Below are 8,206 nucleotides of genomic sequence, written 5' to 3'. Positions count from 1 at the left end.
TCGACACACAGGCGCACCGTGCCATCTTTCTTTGGGACGCACACAAGGGGGTGAGCAAATGGACTTTCGCACCGGTATATTAAACCAAGCTCGAGCAGTTCCGCTATCTGTTTTGAAACCTCGTCCTTCAAGGCCACTGGCATGCGGTAAGGGCGGCTACGTTTCGGCGTAGCCCCTTGCATAAGCCTTATCTTATGTTCGCCGACTTGCGCGATCCCCACTTCTCTGCTAAATAAGGCCGCATGGCGTTCAAACACCTCCCGTACTAACACTCTCTCATGGGGCTGCAAATGAGCCAAGCTACAGTGACAACAATTGCAGTAGTCTCGGACGTCCTTTTCTATACCTGGCCCAAAAAAACTAAGTTTAATTCTCGCTTTCGTCTTACGAAACCCCAGGTGTCCGCCCCAATACGACTCATGCGCCAGGCTGAGCACATCAGCCCGCCGGGTGATCGGCAAAACTAACTGCTTGATCGGTTGACCCAATACCTGTTCTCGGTGATACAGCAACCCATCAATCACAAGCATTCCACCTCGCCCTTCCGCGGCGTCTCTCCATGCCCGGCCCAACGTTTCGTCACTCTGTTGTTCCTCACGCAACGCCTCGAAATCGCCCCTCTCGCCACTAGCGCCACTTTGCGACACGCAACTTGCCTCGTTCTCGGCGGTGTGTGGTGTTTTCTCTCTAGCGTTACGCTCTCCTTCCGGCCCTGATTCTCCCTCCTCTACCGCCACGGCTGTTACCACTTCTTCCTCCCGTGTGCGTTCGACCTCGCTGGGCTGTAGTACGCTTCCCTCCGCTGACCGCGGATAATCCGGAGTCGGTCTACTCTGCTCTACTACTCTCCCATCTAGTTTTGCGGCCGCCTCTCGCTCGTCGGAGAAGTTTTGGGGGGATAGTGTCATGTCCTGTTTGTCGTAATCACACTGGCTCTGCTGCAACGCGGTCCAATCGCTCGCCGAGAGCAGGCATTCACTCACGTTTAGTTTATCTGTGACCGCACACAAGACCGGTGTGGCCTGTGAAACTTCGGCGAACACCGGTTGCCCCTGTTTCAGCGTTAGCGGGAGCTCTACTAGTTTGGCCTCGACTCGTTCACCAAATGCTGCCCGGAGGCTTACGCGGCCATGGGCCTGGATAAATTCTTCAGGGACCACGCTTTCCTGCACTACCGTAATCTCGGCGCCCGTGTCTACTATTGCATTCAAAGTTTTATCTTTGCAATTCAGAGTTACCTTCCACAAGCGGTCGGCCGGCGTTACCTTATCTAGGCAGACTCGAGCAGTGAGTTTATCATTTCCCTCCGAAGCGCTAGGATTCGGCGCCACCCTTTCAAGGTAGTGCGGGCAGTTGAGTCTAATATGTGTGTTCGATCCACACTCAAAACATCCCGTTTTCCTTGGTTGCCTAGCTGAATTATAGGAACCCTTCGGTCTCGTGTTCGAACCCTGACTCGGGCCCGATGGGCTGCTACTCTGTTGGTCGGTCGTCTTTTCTACCCCTTTGCTGCTGGCGTTACGCGGCTGTCCTTTCTGCGCTTCCGCACTGCCGTTCGCGTCTTCAAAGGTGTGCAAGAGCCTTGCAATTTCTGTGCTTTTGTACCACGCTGCCCCCTCACGTAACCTCAAGTATTTTAATGCCTCTTCAGACAACACGGTCTTCAATTGGTCCACTACCAGTAGTTCCAAAAGCTCCGTGAAGGTGGACACGTCTCTTGACGCCACATAAAAATTTAAGTAGCTGCCCAATCTTGTTGTAAAACTTTTCCACGTCTCTGTTTTTCGTTTACGTGCCCCTGTGAATTTCTTTTGGTATTCTAAGGGAGACAGCTTCAGTTCCTCAAGCACTACTTCCTTCACGGTCTCATAGTCCCGATGTTGGGCGGGTGTGAGCCGAGTTGACAAATACTCTATGCGCTCAGCCACGAGTGGGAAGACTATTTGTCCCCAATAACTTCGAGGTACCTCATATGCCTCCAGAGTGTGCTCCACTGACTCGAACCAAATTGGGACCTCCGCGTCTGCGGGAAATTTCGGGAAGGCACCCACTAACAATTTGGCGTATTTGCGCCACTCAGTGTTGGAGCAGCGCTCAAATGTTCTGCCAGCATCACTCACGCTACCCGATGGGCTTGCCGGACGTAATTTAGCGAGCTCTAACTCCAACTCCATTTGCCGGCTTCGTTCGCGAGCCATCTTAAAATCATGATCTGCTTGGTCTCGTGCCGTCAAAGGGACGTCACCACTCCCATCCTCACTCGCCCCATCGCCACCCTCCATCCTGCTGAAAGTGGTGCTAGCCTGTTTGCCCCGCAACAACAATACAGCAATGAGAAAGGGAACTCACGTTAGCTCGGTCCCGTTGTCGTGGCGTCGCTCTGGCTTGTTGCGGCAGGCTTCTGGTCGATGCTCCACCTCGTCGTGGACGCGCCTTTTGGGTGTTGAGAACTCGTTCAAGGACCGCTTTGACCCAGTCACTCCCTCGATGTCTTCCGGGAACACCAGGCTATCTGCAGCTTCCAGCCGCCGCAGCTACTTGCTGCAGTGTCTGTCCGTTGGTCTGGTGCCACTTGGCGTCTTCATCTGTACTTCGTCTTTCCTCTCAGCCAGCTTCTTCCTTTTTCCACTCCGTCCACAGCAAGCCAATCCTGTCGACTGCGCCAGTAAAATCAGGTTCGCTTCTCGATGTAGAAGAAACCACTTCTCCCCACTCGGCGCCCGAAGCGCACCACCCGTGGTGGTGTAGCAAAGTGGGAGAAGAACCGTACGCCGCTATCCCAATAGCGGCTATTGGCCTGCTGGACGCTTGACGAGGAAGCAGAAGCAACGCTGAAGAAGTTTTAGATGGCTGAGAAAAACTTGTATTTACAGATTTTACAAAACAATGGACATCAATGTTACAAAAAAAAAGGAAAAGAAAAACAACTTGGAAATGAACCGACTTCTGTAGGGCGACCCTACGGGGTTCGGCGGAGCCGATGGTGCCTAACACCGCAAGCTCGGTTCAGAACGCCCGGCAGAGCCACGGGGCCTCTTCTTATCTCTTCCTGGCGCTCCGCCCTTACCACCATCTCGGCACATAATCACTTGCTTGTCCTCTGATTGGACAGTACATTGGGTACATTAAAAAAAACGCCACGAGGATCCCGCCTTCGTGCACGTGGGACTTATGCACTCTCCCCAAACCACACAACAACCAAAACGTAAATAAAACAAAACTAGAAAAAGCATAGAGGCCAGGGCTAGCTTCGCGGCGCACAATTATTTAGACAGAGCTAGCCGTACTCGGTAGTGCGGCCATAGGGCGATTTCTCTCTACCACGTCAATTTCTTGACAACGGGGCTATAATCCTTTTGCCTCTGTGCGCCGTACGAGGAACCGCTCGCTGACCGCGCATATTTCTGCTTACGAGTTCCTTTGCCCAGATAAACGGGGACGTAGTCGAAGACATGCCCGCTTCAACAATAGGAAACCCAGGCGTCGAACGGGCGACCGTCACCATTTCCCGTGTCGCGAGCCCGCTTCTGAGAGTCACTGGACCAAAGCCGACCCGGCAGAAAAAGGTCGTCGGTGACTTCAGAGTTTTCGCAACGCGCGCTGCCGATTTTGCAGGCGCGCAAACAGTACGTGGCCGGGCCATACGCCGAACCGATGCGAGGAGTCACCGCGGTGCGCGGGGTCTCGGAAGAGGCCCGTTGATGCGCCGACTGCCAGTTCCGAGAGGCAATTAGGGGGCCGTCGCAACGACGTTTACAATCTCAACCCTTTCGTTGCCCGGGTTGGTTCCCTTTTCTTTGAGTTAGTAGTAACTGGAAACGCTCGACCGTCGACAAAGCAGGGCAATATGCTGGCGCCGCGTGTCTGCGCTCGTGGCAAAACCGGTCGGTCGCGCTTCGACCGCTTGTCACTCAAGCAACGCTGGCAGCCCGCGGCTGACATGCCTTCTTAAGCTTACGCCGCAAAGCAAATAAAAGCAAACAAAAATTGCCGCGCTACGAATTCTTACCGCGGTCCTACAATAAGGTTAAGGTATTTATCTAGGCTAATGATTTCTTAGTCATTTAGAGTGCGGAACAGTGTGACACACGGCAGGACGCCGATGAGGGTTGAGCATTATTCCTGATAGCATGACTAATCTGGATGCTGACGACGGAGTTTCCCGAGAATAACAAACTTAGATTTTTAGACCTAGAGCTTCTGCCAGAACCAGAAAGCCCTGATACATTTTAGTTGAGCGCATTGCAAGCTTATTGAGTGAGAAACTGCGAAAGCACGCGAGATGGCATCAGTGTCAAGGCTCTGTCATCACCAGGTTGAGAGCAGCTTCGACAGCCATATTAACAGACATAAGAAAGCAGGCTTTCCTTATCAATTGCTCTGAGGCACAGAAGAGTCACTTCTGAATTAATTAAAGCAGGGAAAGATTATGAAGCACACAATTCAGGAACAGCCAAACCCGAAAGTTTCTGCCATACTTTATATGCACAAACGTTCACACTGCCTAAAAAGAATTATTTGGGGAAAAAAACTAGGATGAAGGTTGTCTTCACAGCAAAAACCATCCAGGGTTTCTATACAAAATTATAAAAAACGAAGGATCTTCAGGTATAGGGTAATATAAGCGTGCAAAAATATTCGTAGAATGTAATGTATGCGTTGTATATTGATTTGCTTTATCATGTGGCCGATACTACACCGGTCAGACGCATGCTGCATGTCTGAACTATCTCCTTAAGGAGTACGCGGATCTCAAGCGCGGATCAGTGGGCAGCCACCTGGAAAGTGACTGTGCAAATTGTGAGCGCACCCCGATACTTGATGAATGCGAAGTAATGGCAAGATTGACAATAGGGTACGGGAAATGAAGCGTTTTTGATTCGCAAGGCGGTAACCGAGTGTGTAAGAGCCCCATTCGGACAATGAGTACAAATCTGGTCACTTGAACGTAATATAAAGATTCGTATAATAGGATGTTCTGGCACATGCGCCATCATTTTTTCGTTTCTGTGGGTCTTCTCGCACTCTTGGCTTTATATATACGGCCGCCATCTGTGCAATGAAGTGGTTGCAAGTGTACGCTCTGTCTCATGTGTCTTCTTTCTGAAACGTTCTGCGCACCAAGAAAGTATATTTTTTTCAAAAGAAAATAATTCGTGGCGTTCCACTGCTTGCAAAGCCCACTGTTTCCGGCATGTGATGTTTCGGCTGTCCTGCTAGAACAGATGCAACTTGGTAGACCTTGCGCTGTCACCCGAGCCAGGAAAGTGCGAAGCGTCGTGAAACTTGATGAGAAATGACAAGCATGCTCGGGGGGGGGGGGGGTTGATCGCTTATGTTGGAGAGTAGAAATATCAACAATGCTTGAATATGGTTGGCCACAAGAGACACAGTTGAGAAGCAAATATACCAGAAAGCATGGGCGCATATAAAGGTTCCTTTATTCGACTTGTCAATACCAGGATGTGTCGGCTTGCATAAGACCCGACATGTCTCATTGGACACGAAGTGCGAAGTCCCTTTCTCATCGCCTTCGTCACAGTTATGAAGGAGCATGTACATAGAGCGCATTAAGCCATTCTGTCGAGGGCTCGTCACTCAGCTAAGATTAAAATAATGTTCCGCTACGCAGGTGACAACAGATGGTGAACGGTAGGCTTAGGATGATGCCCTCTTCCAGGCGGTGCTCACACACACACAAAGGGGGTGCTCGAAGAGGAGCGCAGCAAGAAATTTAATGTATGAAGCTAAAAGGAAAGTGGAAATTTACATTAAAAATGAAACACTGAGTAAAATAATGTTCAACACAGCTGTCACTACAGCATTAACAGGTGTGGTACTTATCAAGATTTTCGTGGCTGCAGTGTCCGATGGGGATGCGTGGTTATTTGTAAGTCGTCAAGTGGTTTCGGCAAGCTGCACAGTTCATGAAAAATTTTGGTCCGTCAAATGACATCGTCTTGATGCTGGAAAGAAAGACAACCAATGAAGAATTGTTTCGCAAATGAAATAGTTATTCACGGTGGATAATGCAATAAACCGGCTACGGCAGTTATGAACCCAAGCAAATCGCTACTGGTAATCGACGTTACGGAAATAAGCAGTGTTATATATATACCCCTGTCACACGGCCACCACCAAACTCCGTTGAACGCCGTCAACGTAAATCTCCCCTAGGGGGTTCGACGGAGAAGGAGTTGTGGCAGTGTCACACGGCAATGACAAGGTTGTAACAGTTGCCGCGAGGGGGCTCAGCTGGCGCTGTTTGATTTTCGGATAAGTATTCTAATTTAATCCCTATTGATTTTTTTGTGAATCCTCGTTATGCGGTTTTTACAAAAAAGCACTATTAAGTAGGTATGCGACTAACAAACCATTAAAAATAATTTCAAATAAAAACGCATTTGCCAAATGTAGCAATGCTGCTAGTGACGCTGCCCACATTGTGCTTTTAGTTGTTTTGTTGCCTGTGTACATGCCTGGTACGAAAGTTCTTATGCTTCCTTGCCTCGTGAGCGCACATTTTGTGTTGTGAACTCTGGTGGGCGTAAATGTTGTAAACAAACACGCGTTGTGAATGAGTACTACAACGAAAGAACGTTTAATATTGCTAAAATGTATTATTCTTTCACTGCGGCCACTTAGTGCTCAAAATTTTTCTCTGACCTCTAGACTGCTGAGAACGAGAGTACCTCGTTTTGCTGCGAAGGGAGATCGTTGAACGTCCTTTGCGAAATGCTCCGTTCAACTTCGTTTGCGTAAGGGTGGCCGTGTGACAGCGACCGCATCTTTGTTGTCGTAAAGACGAGGGAGTTGAACGGTCTTCACGGGTGCCCGTGTGACAGGGGTATTAAATTCAAGGGCGCAGAAAAAGACTGTCGGGCTTGCAAGCATCGCTGTGTGTCCCGACGTTAATGGCCGCGGAACCACGTTCAGCAGAGATGTTACTAGCAATGACTGTTCAATGAGTATTTTGTTTTGAGCGTTACGTTCAATTAAGCAGAAGAAAACCGCACCACATAATTTTTCGTGCTTGATAATTGTACGCTAAATTCAGGATTATCCAAGGAACGCTACATCAATAATGGTATAATTAAAAATGAACGTGTTTAACCACATCTACAGAGTTACTATTCGGGAAAGGAGACCTCGCTGTTCGTGACGTTGGCTACACGGATCAGGGGCTTAAATTCTCTTGGCAGAGCAACTATGCCATACATAGAAAGGGAATAGCCTGCAAAAATGACTTACGGTATAAAGTCGGTGGCCGAAAAGGAGGGACAGTTCACCGCGTTGCCCACGCACGGCATGGGAGAGAGTGGGCGGCTGCATCACGGGAACAATTGGAGGACGCCAGCATACAGCGACCTCAGGTCTCGATAAACGCCGCAACGGTAGCTTCGTGGCGGATTTCCCAACGTCTGTCGGAGGACGGTTTCGAGTAACGGCGAATGTATGTCGGGAGTTTCGTGTATGGCTACGCAGGGCTTTGTGTACAAGTCGACGAACAAGTAAGGCCTGAAGTCCCTGCCTCTCTCTTCTTCGGGGACGAGCAGGCAGGTGCAACAGACGTTTTCCGTCGCCTTGGCGAACACGCCGTGGACGCGTCTCTGCCGCATTTTTTTCAGGATGTCGCCGACGATATCAGTGGGGTCCTCCCTACGGTCAGCGCGATAGAGAACCCAGGACCCTATGACGCCCAGGCCGGCCATACAGGTGAATAGGTGTGCTGCACAGTCCAGACGGTCGCGCAGAGTGGCTATGTATTCCAGATGGGCGCGAACCGCGCTGACTGCTTCTGGTACAGACTTGTCGGCGAGCTTCGGAAGGTCGGTGAAGCCGTCGTTGTCCAGGCATCACAGTTCGTGTTGCGGCACTCTCGAAAGGTGCGAGCACAGTACCTCCACGTACGCCATGGTTGCCAGTGACCCTGAAGGCGCCTACGGAAGCTGAATGTTGCGTAGAGTGTTGGCCTATAGCTAGAGGGAACCCTCGGTGTACTTTGCTGTTGTGACGGAAACGTCGGTCGTATCTCCTACGTGCGGTGAAGATGCGACCTGGAAGGGTGAAGTGAAGCAGCTTGCGTTCACCTCCCGCTAGTCGGATGTCGAGCCTGAAGTTAAAAAGCTTCCAGACCGATGGGGCGTTTGAACATACTTTTTTTTTCAGAAGTGCGGCGACAGGCTCCGCTTCGTTCGAGCGCTGG

General features: G+C 50.3%; 1 long non-coding RNA gene across 1 annotated transcript; it reads right to left on the bottom strand.

Annotated features, from left to right (window-relative positions):
• Positions 1 to 5,419: 5,419 nt before the first annotated feature.
• Positions 5,420 to 8,199, bottom strand: LOC142769069 (uncharacterized). The gene is made up of 2 exons (XR_012885635.1): positions 7,252 to 8,199; positions 5,420 to 5,966 (listed from the first exon to the last, which is right to left on the bottom strand). It is a non-coding gene; the product is annotated as an uncharacterized LOC142769069 (long non-coding RNA).
• Positions 8,200 to 8,206: the final 7 nt, after the last annotated feature.

This window comes from Rhipicephalus microplus, chromosome 8 (assembly GCF_043290135.1).
Source record: "Rhipicephalus microplus isolate Deutch F79 chromosome 8, USDA_Rmic, whole genome shotgun sequence".
In the NCBI taxonomy this organism is placed as follows: Eukaryota; Metazoa; Arthropoda; class Arachnida; order Ixodida; family Ixodidae; genus Rhipicephalus; species Rhipicephalus microplus.
The sequence above is the reverse complement of the archived record's forward strand: the minus strand, read 5'-3'. Positions and strand labels throughout refer to the sequence as shown.